Here is a 17,989-nt window from a genome sequence, read left to right on the forward strand (position 1 = left end):
CGTCTGCCAAATGAAATGTTTATTTACTTTGAAGACAGATGCTTACTATATCAGAATTCACTTTTTCAATGCATAAAACTTTGAAGGTCAACAAAGAATACACCGTATTTATACTTTTTTAGCGCCGCATTTGCGTCGTTTTTTGACGCTAAATCGGCGCAAACTTCCAAAATGCAATTGCATTTTGAAAGTTTGCGCCGATTTAGCGTCAAAAAATGCCGCAAATGCGGCGCTAAAAAAGTATAAATACACAGGCCCATATTTATACTTTTTGACGCTAAACTGCGCTAACGCAGTTTAGCGTCAAAAAATTTAGCGCCGTCTAACGCCATTCCGAAGCGCCATGCGGGCGCCGTATTTATGGAATGGCGTTAGCCGGCGCAAGCAGACTGGCGCTGCCTGGTGTGCGTGGAAAAAAACCACGTAGACCAGGCAGCGCCGGCGTTGGGAAAAAATGACGTTAGGGCGTCTTAAAATGGGGCAAGTCAGGTTGAGGCAAAAAAATCGCCTCAACCCGATTTGCGCCATTTTTTCGACGCCCAGACGCCATTTAAATGACTCCTGTCTTAGTAAAGACAGGAGTCATGCCCCCTTGCCCAATGGCCATGCCCAGGGGACTTCTGTCCCCTGGGCATGGTCATTGGGCATAGTGGCATGTAGGGGGGCACAAATAAGGCCCCCTTATGCCACCAAAAAAAAATTAAAAAAATTAAAAATTATACTTACCTGAACTTACCTGAATGTCCCTGGGGTGGGTCCCTCCATCCTTGGGGGTCCTCCTGGGGTGGGCAAGGGTGGCAGGGGGGGACCCTGGGGGCATGGGAGGGCACCTGTGGGCTCATTTTGAGCCCACAGGCCCCTTAACGCCTACCCTGAACCAGGCGTTAAAAAGTGGCGCAAATGCGGGGTTTTTTGCCACGCCCACTCCCGGGTGTGATTTTTGCCCGGGAGTATAAATACGACGCTTATGCGTCGCCGTCATTTTTTTAGACGGGAACGCCTTCCTTGCATCTCATTAACGCAAGGAAGGCGTTCACGCAAAAAAATGACGCTATTTGCCCATACTTTGGCGCTAGACGCGTCTAACGCCAAAGTATAAATATGGCGTTAGTTTTGCGCCGAATTTGCGTCGAAAAAAACGACGCAAATTCGGCGCAAACGAAGTATAAATACGGGCCACAGTGTAGCTAAAACACTCGCATGTAGTAAATGCAACATGAAACATTCAGCACTGATGAAAGTAGAACACAGAGTTCATACACATGAAATGTGCAAACTTTTATTTCATAAAATCGGTTACATTGGATGTGTTAAGGGTACAGCAGTCATTTTTATTTTGGAGTTTGAGGTGATGCAGGTACTGGAGGTCGTGCTAGTGGAATTGGTATAGGTTTGAGTTCGACAGGTGATGTCACCTTCATATGTTGACGTGCCTCTGTTGGCCGTGAAGAATGACATTGGCATTTTTTGCTTATTGCCTCTATAATTTTCATGGCCAAAACATTTGCCTCACACTCTCTTCTCAAAAGATTCTAAGATATTTTAGATGCATCTTTGCCATGTCTTGGTAGAGTTTTGCAATGCTGTCCAAGGCGCAGGTCTCCCAGTCATCTGAGGAAGTCCTTTAACAGAGACATGGAGATGAGCCACCGTTGCATGAATATCCTCCTACACATCACACTGATTATAGAAAAACTGGTCCATGCCAGCCCTCATCTCTGAGGGGTGGCTGTCTGACATGGCCATTAGAGCAGTCGATGTGGGGTGGAATGATAAATGGGGAATAACTGCTCCTCAATAGGGGTGTCCTGTCCCTCAGACAACCGAGAGAAGACCGGCGATGTACCTTCATGGGAGGAGTGTGTTGGAGATTGTACAGAGGTACCTGTTAGTGGAGGACTGTGTAGAGGGGGTTTGTTGCCTAAACATCCATGGATGCTTACAGGGGCTGATCCTTGCTATGCCGGAAGAGCATCGCCCCGCCAGCAGCAGAAGCTGCGAACCTTTACAAATAAAATGATAATAAATTATGTTTATTATCGTTTTATTTTTAAAGGGGCAGGGCCAGGGGGGTGACGAGCTCTGAGGAGAGTGCACAGAGCACTCCCCTCAGTGCGCATGTATGTTTGGACAGTCGTCTGGAGCTGGCCAATCTCACATGTGCACAAGGACTCTCTCCAACCCAGGACTGTGTTGCCGGGTTGGAGAGAGGAAGCCCAGGCTCCCAGTCTGCGATGGAGTGCCCAGCCTGGTGCTCCAGCCATTCATAATGCTGGTCTGGGCAGCGTCATGATTGGCCGCAGGGCAGACTGGGAGCCTGTGCCTGGAGTGCAGCAGAGAGCGGTGGTGCAGCAGTTAATTAAGGTAAGTTTTTTTGTTTTGTTTTGTTTTCATTTTATTCCCCTCGCCCCACCACTTTGCCAAGTCTCCAGCCATGACTGGATGCTTAGCTAATAGCTGGGAACTGGAAAGCCTCAGAAGTGCTGCCCAGTTGTGAAGTGGCCTTGATGATTTTCTGTGTTTGGGCAGCAATGTCCTCCTTGTTGGATCCTCCTCCTCCTCTTACTTGCTGCCGACATTGTGACTTGGAGGAGGCTTGGATTCTCTCCTAGGATTGCCCGCCTTCCTCTGCTTGCAGATGTCCCTGCAAGATAATTTGGAGTCATGTCCCCAGTACCTGGAAAAAGAAGATTTCAACAGTTAAAGTACATGAAGTCCAGTTGTGTCTTTATTTTAACACCATACATTTATAAACATTGATCTGCAAATACAAAATAAAGTTATTATCAAGTCTGAAAAAAATAGTGAATGAAATGTTTGATCCAGGGAGGAAACTAGTATATCTCGAGATTGTGAACTTTCCAGCTCCAGGCACAGATGTTTGAGTTTTGGAGACTTGCCATAAGGTCAGCTGCTGAACCTGTATCCTTGTAGCTGGTGTTTCCAAAGTATCCCCAGATCGAGCAGCAGTAATGTTTTAAATTCTGTACAATGAACAATAGCTGTCTGTAAAACGTATCAGGGGCAGAAATGCTGATACGTTAGAGATAAATGCAAGAAAGCAAAGCAAACAGACTTTTAAGACATGATATATCTTTATATTTGTGGAGACTCTGCAGTTGTAAAGACACTACTTGTAAAAATACACTTGTGAATAGCAGTTTGTAAAGTTACACAAAAGTGTAAGTTTTTCTTTGCGAAACAGGCCCCTTAGTGTTGAGGTTATCCCCCAGTTGCAGTGTCAGAATAATCACATTGGGCCAGAAATAACATGTGAAAACCCTGTTTGGTTTAAAGGGGACGCTTTAAACATGCCATTTGGTATTGGTTTGTCTACCAAGGGAGACTTCACAGGGAAACTGGTGCTAGCTGGTAAGTTTTTAAAGTCCATTTGACTAGTAGGATTTATTGAATAATGACTGGAATTATCATCCACTTCACAAGGAAATAGCTGGAATTGCCCTGTAAACGAGATTGGGAACAATTTATAAAAAGTGCATAATAATGCTCATTGTGCCTGTAAGATTGGGTACATCCTAAAGGGACTTGAAAGACACGTTATAAAAGGAGGGGGGACGTTCTCTCTCAATGAATGAAAGACGTAGGCCAAAAACATCCTTGTAAAAATTCAAAGCACTGGAGGCATCTAACATTTCCAGGTACCACATTAAACCAATAACCACGCATTGAGCGGGTTACAAAATTCCCCATTCATACATTATCTCACTTCCTCTCTCCCTCTATCTCCTCTTCTATTCTTAACTCGTTCCCCCTTTTTACCTTAATCCCTCTCTCCTTTCCACTTTCATGTGGCATGTTCTCACTCTCGTTTAACTTCTTCGCCCTCTCGCTTCTTGTTCCCTCCTCTTCTTCGTTCACCTCTCCATAATGTTTTCTCTTTTCCCTCTTGTTCCAAATCTTTCCCTTCTTCTAATCCTTCCATTTCCTTCCCTTCATATCCCACACTCTCCTTTATCCCCAGGCCGCTTTGTTCACCACCTAATTCACAGGGGGGCGCACAGATAAAGAGAGATGCAGCGTGAACGTCAATTCGTCCAAATGCCAGGGGTAGCGGAAGTGACATCACATGCCAATTGACCCCTACTTTCACTCTCACATACCTCATTATTCACACATACTCACACATACACACACATACGCACACTCTCCCACATAAACACATTCTCACCCACAAGAATCCACACAATATATTTCTAAAAGCATGTTTTACTTATCTCTGCTGCCAGGGAGTTATATTCCAACTAACTGTATTCTATTCTTTATTACACTAATAGCGAGTTTTATAATATAGTATTATTCACCATTAGTGTAATAAAAAGTTACCAGAAAACAGGGACCCTGGAGACCCAAACAACGTCCATGTGGACGAGCTGCCCATGTCATCCTGACACTGAATTTGCCACCTGAGGGCAGGAGTCCCATAGGCAGTGCTGGGGGTCGCAAGGGGCAGACCAGGGGTCGCAGCTGCGACTCCTAAATGACGTCCATGAGGTGCAGATGCTGGGACATTAACACCATAAGGGAATATTCCACAAAACAGCCACTATTCTCCAGCGAGTAAACCTCTTATCCACATGTAAACTAACCCTCCACAAAGCCTACAATCCTTATGGCCATAACAATGGCAAACGTGCACTATATACACATCAGGGGCGGGGGCGCAGAGAGGAATGACCCGGGCAGTCCTTTACAGGACGCGGAAGAGATATTGTGACTCTCCTTTACAGAGGAAGAGGAGGAAATGTGAACAGGCTGGTCAGGGCGGGATGGATGGAGTGCCAAGGGATGTCCTCTCCAGGAGAAGACAGGAGCCAAACTATACAGGAGAAGACAGAGGCAGCAGAGCAATGCTGTGCTGAAGGGTCTTGATCATAATTCAACTGCACTTTGAGGGGTAGGTGACCAGCAGCTCGCTAGGTGCAGGTGGGTTTGAGTAGAAAGTGCAGTCTCCGCGGAGGCAGTACCGATGCGTAAAAGAGCTTGTCAACCACTGTTGCTCCACCATAAAGGAATTCCAGGCTGCTCTGCGGGGGCTGCTTGAGGACCTGTCCGGAGGCGCTGGAGACCAGTCAGCACAGCTTCCGGAACCGAGGGAAGGGAAGGCACAGAGAGTGGCGGGGGTGGGTGGCAGGAGGGCAAACTCTTTTTTGTTTGTTTACAGTTGGGACAGGGTGGAGAGGCTCTGCTATGTATGGCTCCCCAGATGCTCTTCTGTCCCACCGTGTAAGTAGAAAGCAGAGGCAGACGATTTTGGAGGCCATACTTAACATAAAATGAAAGATGGGTAAAAAGTGAATTACTGGTATGTTTTGTACCCCGGAGTTCTGAGTGACATCATAGACAACTCGAGCTTCGCTCTCATTGTTTATTTGAACTCACTCATAATCTGTTGGTGAAAAACATCCCCATAATTCACTGTTACCCGTCTAAAATTCTTTACATCGTCTTTTTCCAAGTTCATTTCACTGTCACTGTCTTCCTGCTATTTATTCCTGCCACTTTCTTCCTTTCACTCTCTTTCCCTATCTCTTGTTCGCTGTCACTTTCTTTTTTTTCTATCACAGCCTTCTCATCTCTCTCTTCTCCTCGTCATAGTCTCCCTTCGATCTGTCTTCCATACCTGCCACCATCTACTGTTCACTCTGTTTCTTTCATTTCCCCTGGCTCTCTTGCTTATTGTCACATTCTGTAGCTCTGTCATTACATTTGCCTTTTCCCTTTTCTTTCTCGCTGTTTCTATTCGGATGTCTTTCTTTCTCCCTGGCCTTTGCTTCCCACCCCCTCTCTCTTTGTTCTAGCATTATTCCATCCCATTCTGCCTCCCTCTGTCAATATAACACAATTATTTACTTCCCCATCACGTACAACTCCCCAGTTAAAATGACAGGTCGGTTGCAATGTCACATAGAGCAATTTTGACTGTTTAGAACATAAACACTCAAAGCACTCAGCCTGCCTGTGTTAGTCATCATTTGTTGCAGACATGCAGGTTGTTTCCATGCACATGGTTTCTCGAAATGGACTTGACCATTTCATAAAATGTAAAAAGCAAACAATAAATGCTTGTTTGTGAATTTCTGGCTTTTATCTCGCACACAATCGAAGGTTAATCAAACAAATGAGGTAGATGGTTCAGATGTCCTTTTAAGAGCAGATGTTCACATCACAGAGGTAATGGGCACTCATTTACTCTCCTCTTGAACATGGGACATTTTAAAAGGTATAATAGTCGGGTGCAGTGACCCATAGGGGATCGACCTGCACTGTATCAGAAGAGAAATGGAGAAACCTGCTGTTTATCATTTTCTATTGCTTATTGTTGTACCTGGCTTTTTGACAGCGACATCTCCAAACTTTTTGCCTCCTTCCTCCTATTTTTTCTGACCTGTTGTTGTTGGCTTTTGACCTCTGGGCACTTTACCACTGCTAACCAGTGCTAAAGTGCATATGCTCTCTGTGTAAATTGTACTATTGATTGGTTTATCCATGATTGGCTATTTAATTTACTTATAAGTCCCTAGTAAAAATGTAAATGTAAAAGAGTGCACTGTATGTGCCTAGGGCCTGTAGATTAAATGCTGCTAGTGGGCCTGCAGCACTGGTTGTGCCACCCACTTCAGTAGCCCCTTAACATTGTCTCAGGCCTGCCATTACAAGGCCTGTGTGTGCAGTTTCACTGCCACTTCGACTTGGCATTTAAAAGTACTTGCCAAGCCTAGAACTCCCCTTTTTCTACATATAAGTCATCCCTAATGTGTGCCCTAGGTAACCCCTAGAGCGTGGTGCTGTGTGGGTAAAAGGCAGGACATGTACCTGTGTAGTTATATGTCCTGGTAGTGTAAAACTCCTAAATTCGTTTTTACACTACTGTGAGGCCTGCTCCCTTCATAGGCTAACATTGGGGCTGCCCTCATACACTGTTGAAGTGGCAGCTGCTGATCTGAAAGGAGCAGTAAGGTCATATTTAGTATGGCCAGAATGGTAATATAAAGTCCTGCTGACTGGTGAAGTCGGATTTAATATTACTATTCTAGAAATGCCACTTTTAGAAAGTGAGCATTTCTTTGCACTTAAATCTTGTTGTGCCCTTCAATCCACGTCTGGCTAGGTTTAGTTGACAGCTCCTTGTGCATTCACTCAGACACACCCCAAACACAGGGTACTCAGCCTCACTTGAATACATCTGCATTTTGAATGGGTCTTCCTGGGCTGGGAGGGTGGAGGGCCTGCCCTCACACAAAGGACTGCCACACCCCCTACTGGGACTCTGGCAGACAGGATTGAACTGAAAGGGGGCTTGGTGCATTTCTTAGACACTCTTTGAAGTCACCCCCACTTCAAAGGCACAACTTAGTATAAAACAGGGCCTGTGCCCTACCTCATCAGACACTTGTTGGAGAAGAAACCTGAACCAGAAACTACATCCTGCCAAGAAGAACTGCCTGGCTGCTCAAAGGACTCACCTGTCTGCTTTTCTACAAAGGACTGCTGCCTTGCTGTTGGCCTGCTGCCTTGCTGAACTGCCTGGCTGCTTAAAGGACTCACCTGTCTGCTTTTCTACAAATGACTGCTGCCTTGCTGTTGGCCTGCTGCCTTGCTGAACTCTTGTCTGGCTGTAAATGTGCTCTCCAAGGGCTTGGATAGAGCTTGCCTCCTGTTCCCTGAAGTCTCAGGACCAAAAAGACTTCACTTTTTCACTTGGACGCTTCGTGCACCGAAATTTTCGACGCACAGCTTGTTCCACGGCGAGAAAAACACCGCACACCGCCGCTGATCGACGCGACGCCTTCGGGACGACCGGAACTTCGACGCATGGCCTCGCAAGGACAACGCCGCCCGACCTCCAGAGGAGAAATCGACGCGACGCCTGCCGTGAGTGCGAAACTTCGACACACAGACCCGCAGAACGACGCGCAGCCGGAAAACAAGCAGGAGAATCCACACACAGACCCGGGACATCTGGTAATCCCCGCGATCCACAGAAAGAGACTGTCCCCGCGACAGAAAACGACGCACGACTTCCCTGCGTGAAAAATAACGACGCAAGTCCGTGTGTGCTGGGGAGAAATCGACGCACACACCATTTTTCCACGTATCTCTTCTCCTGTGGCCCTCTGAGGAGATTTTCCACCAGAAACCAGGTACTTTGTGCTTGAAAGAGACTTTGTTTGCTTTTTAAAGACTTAAGACACTTTATATCACTTTTCAGTGATATCTTTACAAATTCATATTGCATCTTTGATCATTTTGACCTGCAAATACCCAGATAAATATTATATATTTTTCTAAACACTGTGTGGTGTATTTTTGTGGTGTTATATTATGGTATTTTATGATTTATTTCACAAATGCTGTACACATTGCCTTCTAAGTTAAGCCTGACTGCTCGTGCCAAGCTACCAGAGGGTGGGCACAGGCTGATTTTGGATTGTGTGTGACTTACCCTGACTAGAGTGAGGGTTCTTGCTTGGACAGAGGGCAACCTGACTGCCAACCAAAAACCTAATTTCTAACACTTATGTTGGTCCTTAGGAAGTCCCATCTCCTTTTGGGATTGTGAGAAGGGAGCCCTTTAAGTTCTCTGTGCGGGAAGAAGTTAGCCTGCCACCTAGAGCTGGCCTCAGGTGGTCTGTATGTTTGGGTCAGTGCTGTGCTGCCTTCTAGCCAGTGGGGGCGCTAAAAACAGCCTGCATGTGCTTGAGCTGACATGAGGGACACCTTATGGGTTCAGTGAGAATGTGTGAATCTCTTCAGTCAGACAATAGTGGGAGTTGAATTCTGTCAGGGTTCTGGAAACTGCCACTGGAAAGATCTGTCTGCTCCACTGTCCCCCTGGAAAGAGGAACTAGGCACAAAAACCCTGCCTGGATCAGACACTTGTAAGGCTAGATGTGTGAGAAATTGAGAAAATGTGTTTAATGAAAGCTCGAGAAATTCCATAAAATTAATGAACATTATGCACATTTTGCAGTATTTTAATTAAAAATTGAATGCTGTGGCATACTTGGTAATGGAATGCCACATGAGATACTGGCAAGGGGGCTGATTGAAGAAGGGAATTCCCTCCACAGGACATGTTCTGCTCCCACAAGACATTTAGGGCCAGATGTATCAATCTCCTGGTTTGCATATCTTAAATAGTGAATTTAAGAATTTGCTATTTAAGAAATGCAAAATGGGATGTGTAAAAATTGTGAGTCGGTCATAGCGCTTTCTTAAAATTCGCAAATGCAATATGCGAGTTGCAAATACCGAATCGCAAAAGATTTGAGAATCGGTATTTGAAAATTGCAAATTGCAAAAACGGCAAACCGGAACAGGCTGATGACATCACAACCAGGAAGTGAGTCAGCCCATGCTGTTTCCAGGAGCCACACCCACAATGGCAGGCACAGAGACAAAGCTCAGCGCCAGGGAAGCAGCCTTGTGATCCAGCCAGGACCAAACAGCAACATGGCCACTGATGGGAATGTAAAGGAGAAAGGAGACAGGAAGTGCAAGCTCAAATTCAGTGAGCAGGAATTGGAAGTGCTCACTGAGGAGGTGTTCAGGAACCACAACAGACTTTTTGGGAATAACTCACTCCAGGTACCTGAAAGTGAAAAAAGGAAACTGTGGTCAGACATCCAGACCAAAATGTGCACAGTGGGTGTTGCGCAGCACTCTGTTGAGGAGATATGCAAGCGATGGTATGACTTGCGTTTCCGTGCCAAAGAGAGAGTAGTCAGCAGGCTACAGGAGGCAAGGAGCACTGGAGGAGTACCATCCACCCAGACACCGTCCTCACCAATGGAAGACATGTTGGAGTCCACGCTGCTTCCTGAAGCTGTCAGTGGTGTCACTGACATTGACACCTCAGGGACACCCAGCACCAGCAGAGGTAAGGGCAGTAATGATGTGTATCCCCATATGCGCATGTACAAATGCCCCCTAGAAAATAGCTATTAGCTCGATGCAGTGTAATAAGAAGTCCATGCCACATCTTACATACAACACAACAATGCCTTATGAGAGTGGTAGTCCACACCCCTAAAGTCCAGCCACATAGAGAAACAACACATACGACTCATAGTGAAACGATGTTAGTGTACATTTAATACTATTATGCAACATTTTGTGAAATACTCAAAAATGACATGCTACACATTGTCATTGTAGATGTTCCAGCCCCTAACGCAGCGGAAGGTGGAAATGTGGGGGATAGCGAAACACAGCCACAGTCCGACTCAAACACCAGTGAGTCCTTCATTATTGCACCAACTAGACGCAGGGCAACAGTATAACCTGGACTCAGATGAAATGCCGGATGAAGTACCCAAATCACCCCAGAGGCTGGATTTACAGGAAGACAGCAGTACATGCCCCAACGTCAGTCCACTTCCCTCAGGAGGCGTCACAATGCAGGCAGACAGTGCACTGATGAAGGAGAGGGCCCATCACTCTTTGGTGCAGCACCTGCAATGCAAACACATGAGGTCAATGCACAGGCAGTTGGTGTCTCACAATGACAACTTGGGAGTACTGCACAAGCAGTTGGAGTCTCTGAATGAAAACATGTGCAAGCTGCATGAGGGACAACAAACAGCAGCAGAAAACACAAAGGAGATGACAAACGCCATTAGGGAACTCTGCACTGTGATTCAGCAGGAGCGTGTCAGCCACCGTAGGCGCCATCACCAGTTTATGGGCAGGGTGGATGGGCTCAGTAGATCGGTCAATCGGCTCGCTACCTCAACTGCCTTGATATCACGACGTGCTGTGGGCATACAGGTGGAGATGGCACATTGCAGTCGGGACGTTGCACAGGGATTGGTGCAAATCACCAATGTTCTGGATACAATGCAGACAGCACGGAGTGCTACAAACAGTGAACTGGGTAGTAGTGATAGTGAGGAGCTCTCTAGCCTCAACAGTCTCACAGGCCCTGTGATGGATCCTAGGCGTCACAGTACCAGACCTAGTACTGTCTTTGAACCCACTACAAGAGGTGCCAGCGAGGCCACTGAGCACTCAAGTGAAGTGAGTGGACGTAGGAAGTGATCATAAGAGGTACAGGGGACTGGCGTAACATGTAGCAATACAGTTATACTATGGTGCTAATAGTGTGACAATGTTACCCGCACCTGTTTGTCTTTAGTGCATAGCTATGTCCTATTCACACATATGTTACCTGAAGTCAAGGTAATAACGATGCTACCTACAGCAATACATATAATAGACGTAGTATTGTCATTACTTACATCAGAATTGGTTACGCGTGATGTCAGCATATCTTTGTCTGCCCTCTGCTGCACTGCTCCTGTCTACTGGGTGAAGGGGTGGTAAGGGATCACCATCCTCATTTGAGTCCCGCTCGCTGGGTTCCACAGGTATGCCCCTTATTGTTGCAATGCTGTGCAACATAGCACATGTAGCCATGATTTTGCAGGTTGTTTCAGGGCTGTATTGTAGTGCACCACCACTCTTGTGGATGCATCTGAAGTAGCTTTTCAGCAGTCCAAAGGTCCTCTCCACAACACTGCAGGTTGTCCTGTAAGCAGCATTGTATCTCCTCTCGACTGGTGTTGCAGGACTCAGGCAGGGTGTCAGGATAAAGGACCGCACGGCGTAGGCACTGTCTTCTGGAATGACATGAGAGTAAAATGAGTACTTGTTATATCTTACGTCACATTCACATCAATGCAACATTGTCAACTATGACATTACCCAGTAGATATCCTTCGCCAAACTCCCCAGTTAGTAGTCTTGTGTATATTCCACTGTGGCTAAAGATGTAGGAGTCGTGTGTGCTACCTGGATATCTGGCTTGAGATCGGTTATGATGTTGGAGGCATTGCTAATTACTTGTATGTTCATGGAATTGAATTTTTACGGCTGCGATTAACATACTTTGTGGCCGATGGTGGACATGTGTCCCATCGATGGCGCCTTTGACATGTGGGAATTTGGCAATCTGGTAGAAATCAAATTTTGTCTGTAGTAATTCCTGTGGGGTGTTGGCGAATCTTATGTGTTGTTGAATTTGTCTCAGCATGGCATTGGGAAATGCATTGAAAAATTGTGAGAGGGCAGTGTGTGAGACCCCACCTGCTGCTGCTATGAGCCCTGGATAGCTCCCTGAGGCTAATAGGTGCAGGGAGCATAATACTTGCACATTGGTGGGTATACAATTGGTCCTGTGTGTGGTGTGCTGCAAAATGGATTGTAGATCAGCTATCAGGTCAAGTATCATGGCTGAGCTTAACCTCTACTTCTCATATATATCCTCCTATGTCTGGTCAAAAATGGTTATGTGCACTATAAAAATGCGCTCATGTCTCCTCCTCCCTCTCCTCAAATCTGCCAGGATCCTCATCCTCCTCGCCATGACATAGAGTGTGGCCAGTGTGGATTTCGGAAAAACAGCAAACATTTTACACAGGCTTGGACAGGATCCTCTGGGATCCCAGACCTGGGCAGGTAAGCACTGATCTGGTCTGGGGCCCCGTCTACAGTGCTGCAGTGTTTTGGAGGTGAGAAGGAACTGAAAGAATCTTGATGTCCTAGAGTCTCAGCGAGGCACTGCCAGCCTCGTAGGTGAGAGGAGAGCAGGGGAGATCCCACTCCATTTTCCAGAGGGTGGCTCAGCCTAATACCTTGCACACAGTGGGTTCAGGAGCTTTTGGTTTGCCTGCTTGTTGGTGTATTCTCGAAGGGCTTAGCATGGTATGTCCCATCGCATCAATTGACAGGATCATGTAATGTGACTCAACTCTAGCCATCGGTAAGCACAGGCTGAGTTGAGAGATAGCCTTTCCTATTGCTACTCACAGAACCCCACTATGGGTCAGATCTTGGATGCTGTAATCGAGACCTCACGCATGGCATCCCGGGGTAGAAGTGGTTGTTCTGTAGGTCAAGGCGATTCCTGGACTGTGAAACACAAATGTGGGCACCATTACATACTTTAATGCTTACTTCCATCTCAGGAAATGTGTAAGCCCTCTGCTACATAGGTTGGTGTCAGTTACCAGCACATTCGGATTTCTAGGTTTCAAGTACTATTCGTTATTACAAGAATCACTGCCACCCAGCAATTAGGACATGTGTTTGTGTGGCAGGGGCCAGATGGTATAGGAAGGCTCCAAGGAATTATATCTGGCAGAAATATTCATCGGTTCTGTTTGACCTCATTGAAGCTGCAGTTTAGCTGATGGGCACGTGTGTGACAGGCAGAGACCCTGCTGTTCGCAGTCATGAGTCACATCAGCCCCTGTGAAGCCAAGGCAGCTGGATGTGTCAGGGCCAAGTGGAGGCTGCTGCAGATCGTGTCATATCGCAGGCCCAGCAGGGCATGCAGAGTCAGGCATGGGCTCTGCAGCTGTTCAGTCAGGGGAAATGAGTGACAAACTGGCCGTGAAGTCTCCCTCCGCCGTTTAATGCTTCCATACTACACAGTCCACATCTGCTGCCTGGAAACGGCCTCTCGAGAACAACCTTTCAATATAAATATCCGTGCGACACTTCTTTACAGATAAACGTAATTATTACTGTATTAGTGGAATGCTGTGCATACTGATACCACATCTATTGCATGCCCTGGAAACAGCACAATTCATTCACTGGTACTAAATCAACTCTACGCGCTGCTCAAAACCCATCCTGGGTGGGATGCTTAAAGACTTTCAGATTAAACAGAGGTGACGTCCCTGTTTGGACCTTTCAGGGACTAGAGCTTCACCCATTACCTTGTTTTCCCATATCCATTTCCTGAATCCCATTCTCACAGTGAAGAACCGCTGTTTTTCTCCCTCATTAGTCACAATTGCTTCCTCACCTCTTGTCCTTACATTTCCCACCCCTAGGCAGAGTACCAACCTGCTCCTGGGTGCCCCCTCTCCATGAACGTCAAGTCAACAAAATGCCAGGGGTAGCGGAAGTGACACACGCCGTTTGGCCTTTACTTTCACTCACACACACACAGGCTTACATATACACACACATTTACACATACACTCTCTCTCTCTCTCAAATAAACGCACTCTCACACACAAGAATGCACACAACATACATTTAAAAGAAATTTTTACTTAGCTCCGCTGCCAGGGAGAGTTATATCCCAACTAACTGTATTCCAGTCTTTATTACACTAATAGTGAATAATATAATAAAATATTAATATTTATTACACTATTAGTGTAATAAAACATTGCCTGAAAATAAGGAAACTGGATCCCAAAACATCGTCCATATCGACGAGTGGCCTCCTGTCTTCCTGACACTGATTTTGCCACCTCTGAGGCCAGGGGTCACAAAAGCAGTGTCAGGGGTCTCAACTGCCTTCCATCTCTCACCGCCTCGACCAGTAACCACATACAACAAGAATATACAAAAGAAACGGGAAAAGGGGAATCAGGAAAGAGAGAAGAAACACACTTCACAATTAAATCTTAACATAGATCAACGTTAGTTTGATATTAAGGGGCATATTTACCAGAAACTGGTGCATCAGCACTGATGCACCAGTTTTCTTGCGTTGCCTCTGCCCCAATTAACGACACCATAGGTGTGCCGTATTTACAATATCGGTGCACTGTGGTGGTCGTTAGGACAATAGCGTCAGAATTTTTGATGCTATTGTGGGGCTTTGTTGCACTAGTGTGAGGAAATATTGACGCTAGTGCTAAAGTGCAAGGAGGCCCATAAGTTACTATGGATGTGTCATTCTAAGGCCTGCTTTGAGGTACATTTCACTGCGCCATATTTACGGGCTTTCTAGTGCCCGGAACGCCCCCTTGCATACATTATGCCTGAAGCACACATAATGTGGCACAAGAGGGTGCAAAGTGGTGCAATGCATGCATTGTGCCACTTTGTAAATATGGCATGGCAAAAGTGCCTCCTTAACACCACCTTAAGGTGCAAAATATTACTCTAATGTCGCCCAAGGAGGCAATAGGGGCTTGTAAATATGCCCCTAAGTTCGCATAGCAACTTCCCGGCTGTAGAAACATTGTATCATGCCTGCCAAGCAAGGATACTGTGAAACATGAGGAAAGTTATACCCAATAATACAAGATGGCCGCCCCCAAATTTAAGCAATGTGAGAGTTCATGGGGTTGCTGGGAAATGTAGTTTGTCACTGGGGCACCATCACATAGTGGGTTCTCAACTCAGGCAAAGCCTCATTCCAGACTCTATGAGGACTGTCATCCTTTTCTTCTTCAGAATGGACCCCGCATGATGGGGTTTTGACCTTAGAGTATAATTTCCTTTGTGCTTACAGTCTTTTAGCAGCAAGCCATCCCTCCTGACATGTTTCCTGACGTGGACGATTACAGCATTGTATATTATTTATCTAGTGTCCTCTGCTGACCCATTTTCCTTACCCTCATTCATCCCAAACTATTCCCTTCACAGTATTTTCTAAATTTTTGACACTGACACCAAGGACTCAGAAGGAGCTGCTTGCCTTTCACACTCAGAGGACTCGTCACATATTGGCCTCAGTGACATTTAAAGATGCACTCTCCTACGGGATGCTCCTCTGTAGTGGATAGATGCTAGAACAAATTAACTATGGTTGATTTGCAGATAATACCATGGCTGGCTGTATTGTGTGTTCCAAAGTGTTAGCTCACTTAACTCATAGAGCATTGTTAGAAATTGGGTCTTTGGTTGGCAGTCAGGTTACCCCCTGCCCAAGCTAGGACACTCACTCTAGTCAGGGTAAAGGAGAATCACCCTCAGTTAACCCCCGCTCACCCCATCGGTAGCTTGGCACAAGCAGGCAGACTTAACTTCAGAGTCTAGGTGTAAAGTATTTGTACCAACAGACACAGTAACTTAATGAAAACACTACAAAATGACACAACACAGGTTTAGAAAAATAGAAAATATTTCTCTAAACAAAACAAGACCAAAACAATAAAAATCCAACATACGCAAGTCAAGTTATTAATTTTAAAAGCAAAAGAGTCCTACATCCTTTTTGTAAACAGTAAAAAAAACTGTTAGCGTTGAAAAGTACCTAGGTAGCGTCAAAATAACACGCACGGGCGAGTGTGCGTGGAAAAAGTTTGGCTATGCGTCGATTTCTCACCCGCAAGCGAGACCGTGTGTCGTTTCTCCTTCTCCGGTCGGGGAAGCATGTGTCGGTTTTCCACTCTGCAGGGGAGCGATGCGCCGATCCCAGCAGCACTCCGGTCTGGGCAGGCGTTGCATCGTTTTTCTGCGCCCAGCAAGGTTTGCGTCAAAAATCCTGCTGCATGATATCAGCAAAACTGCGCTGTGTGGGTTGCGATGTTACCAGCCTCCGTTGGCAATGTGGTGTGTCTTTTCACCAGCCGTGTGCGTCGATCTTCCATCCGTGCTGCAGGCATTGCATCGATTTCAGCCACAGAGCCGGCGGCGCATCATTTCTTTAGCCGCGTCTCAGAGGTTGCGTCAGAAATTTCCCCGAACGGCGGTTGGTGCGTGGATTTTCAGTCTTTGTCTTCAAGCTTCACCTATCAAGGCCCTAGGACCTGGATAGGGCACCACTTGGCAGGACAGGAGTCTCAGCACAGAGTCCAGGTGCTGGCAGGGGAAGTCTTTGATGGCCCTGAGACTTCAACAACAGGAGGCAAGCTCAGGACAAGCACTTGGAGATTTCTTCACAAGCAGGAATGCACAACAAAGTCCAGTCTTTATGCTTTGTGGAGCTATCCTGCAGTTGCTGCTTCTGCCTGGGGAAAAGGGACAGTCACAGGCAGGACAGCACTTCTCCTCAGCTGTTCTCCAGGCAGGGGTTCCTCTTCATGTCCAGAAGTGATCTAAAGTCTGTGGTTTTGGGTGCCCTTATACCCATTTTGGCCTTTGAAGTAGGGTTACTTCAAAGGAAAGTCTCTCTTGTTAGTGAAATCCTGCCTTGCCCAGGCCAGGCCACAGACACACACCAGGGGGTTGGAGACTGCATTGTGTGATGGCAGGCACAGCCCTTTCAGGTGTGAGTGACCACTCTCCCCCTCCCTCCTAGCACAGATGGCTCATCAGGATATGCAGGCTACACCCCAGGACCCTTTGTGTCACTGTCTAGAGAGAGGTGCAAACAGCCCAACTGTCAAACTAACCCAGGCAGGGAATCCACAAACAGGCAGAGTCACAGAATGCTCTAAGCAAGAAAATGCTCACTTTTTAAAAGTGGCATTTTCAAACACACAATCTTAAAATCAACTTTACTAAAATATGTATTTTTAAACTGTGAGCTCAGAGACCCAAAACTCCACATGTCTATCCTCACCCAAAGGGAATCTACGCTTTAATCATATTTAAAGGCAGCCCCCATGCTAACCTATGAGAGGGATAGGCCTTGCAACAGTAAAAACCGAATTTGGCAGTATTTCACTGTTAGGACATATAAACAACATTAATACATGTCCTACCTTAAACATACACTGCACCCTGTCCATGGGGCTACCTAGGGCCTACCTTAGGGGTGTCTTACATGTAAGAAAAGGGAAGGTTTAGGCCTGGCAAGTGGGTACAATTGCCAAGTTGAATTGGCAGTTTAAAAACTGCACACAAAGACACTGCAGTGGCAGGTCTGACACATGTTTACAGGGCTACTAATGTGGGTGGCACGACCAGTGATGCCGGACCACTAGTAGCATTCGATTTACAGGCCCTGGGCACCTCTAGTGCACTGTGCTAGGGACTTACCAGTCAATCAAATATGCCAATCAGAGAGATCAAATTACATACACATTTTATATAGGAGCACTTGCACTTTAGCACTGGATAGCAGTGGTATAGTGCCCGGAGTAACAAAAACCTCAAATACAGAGTCCAGCACACATCAACAACCCTGGAAACAGACGCAAAAGGTTAGGGGAGACCACGCCAATGATGTCAAGTCTAACAAGCATTTAACATGGCTGGTTGTATAATGCCCTTTCCTATGGGTTTCTCCAAAACTGCTCCTGGATGGCTTCCTCAGATTATGTACTCT

The 17,989-nt window shown here is 46.3% G+C and overlaps 1 long non-coding RNA gene across 1 annotated transcript in view; it reads right to left on the reverse strand.

Annotated features, from left to right (window-relative positions):
• Window positions 1-1,263: 1,263 nt before the first annotated feature.
• Window positions 1,264-17,989, reverse strand: part of LOC138286747 (uncharacterized) — a 93,329-nt gene continuing 76,603 nt past the window's right edge. The window contains exon 2 of the long non-coding RNA XR_011202048.1: window positions 1,264-2,677. This is a non-coding gene — a long non-coding RNA (uncharacterized lncRNA). The remainder of the gene's footprint in view (window positions 2,678-17,989) is intronic.

Source organism: Pleurodeles waltl, chromosome 3_2, assembly GCF_031143425.1.
Source record: "Pleurodeles waltl isolate 20211129_DDA chromosome 3_2, aPleWal1.hap1.20221129, whole genome shotgun sequence".
Classification (NCBI taxonomy): domain Eukaryota; kingdom Metazoa; phylum Chordata; class Amphibia; order Caudata; family Salamandridae; genus Pleurodeles; species Pleurodeles waltl.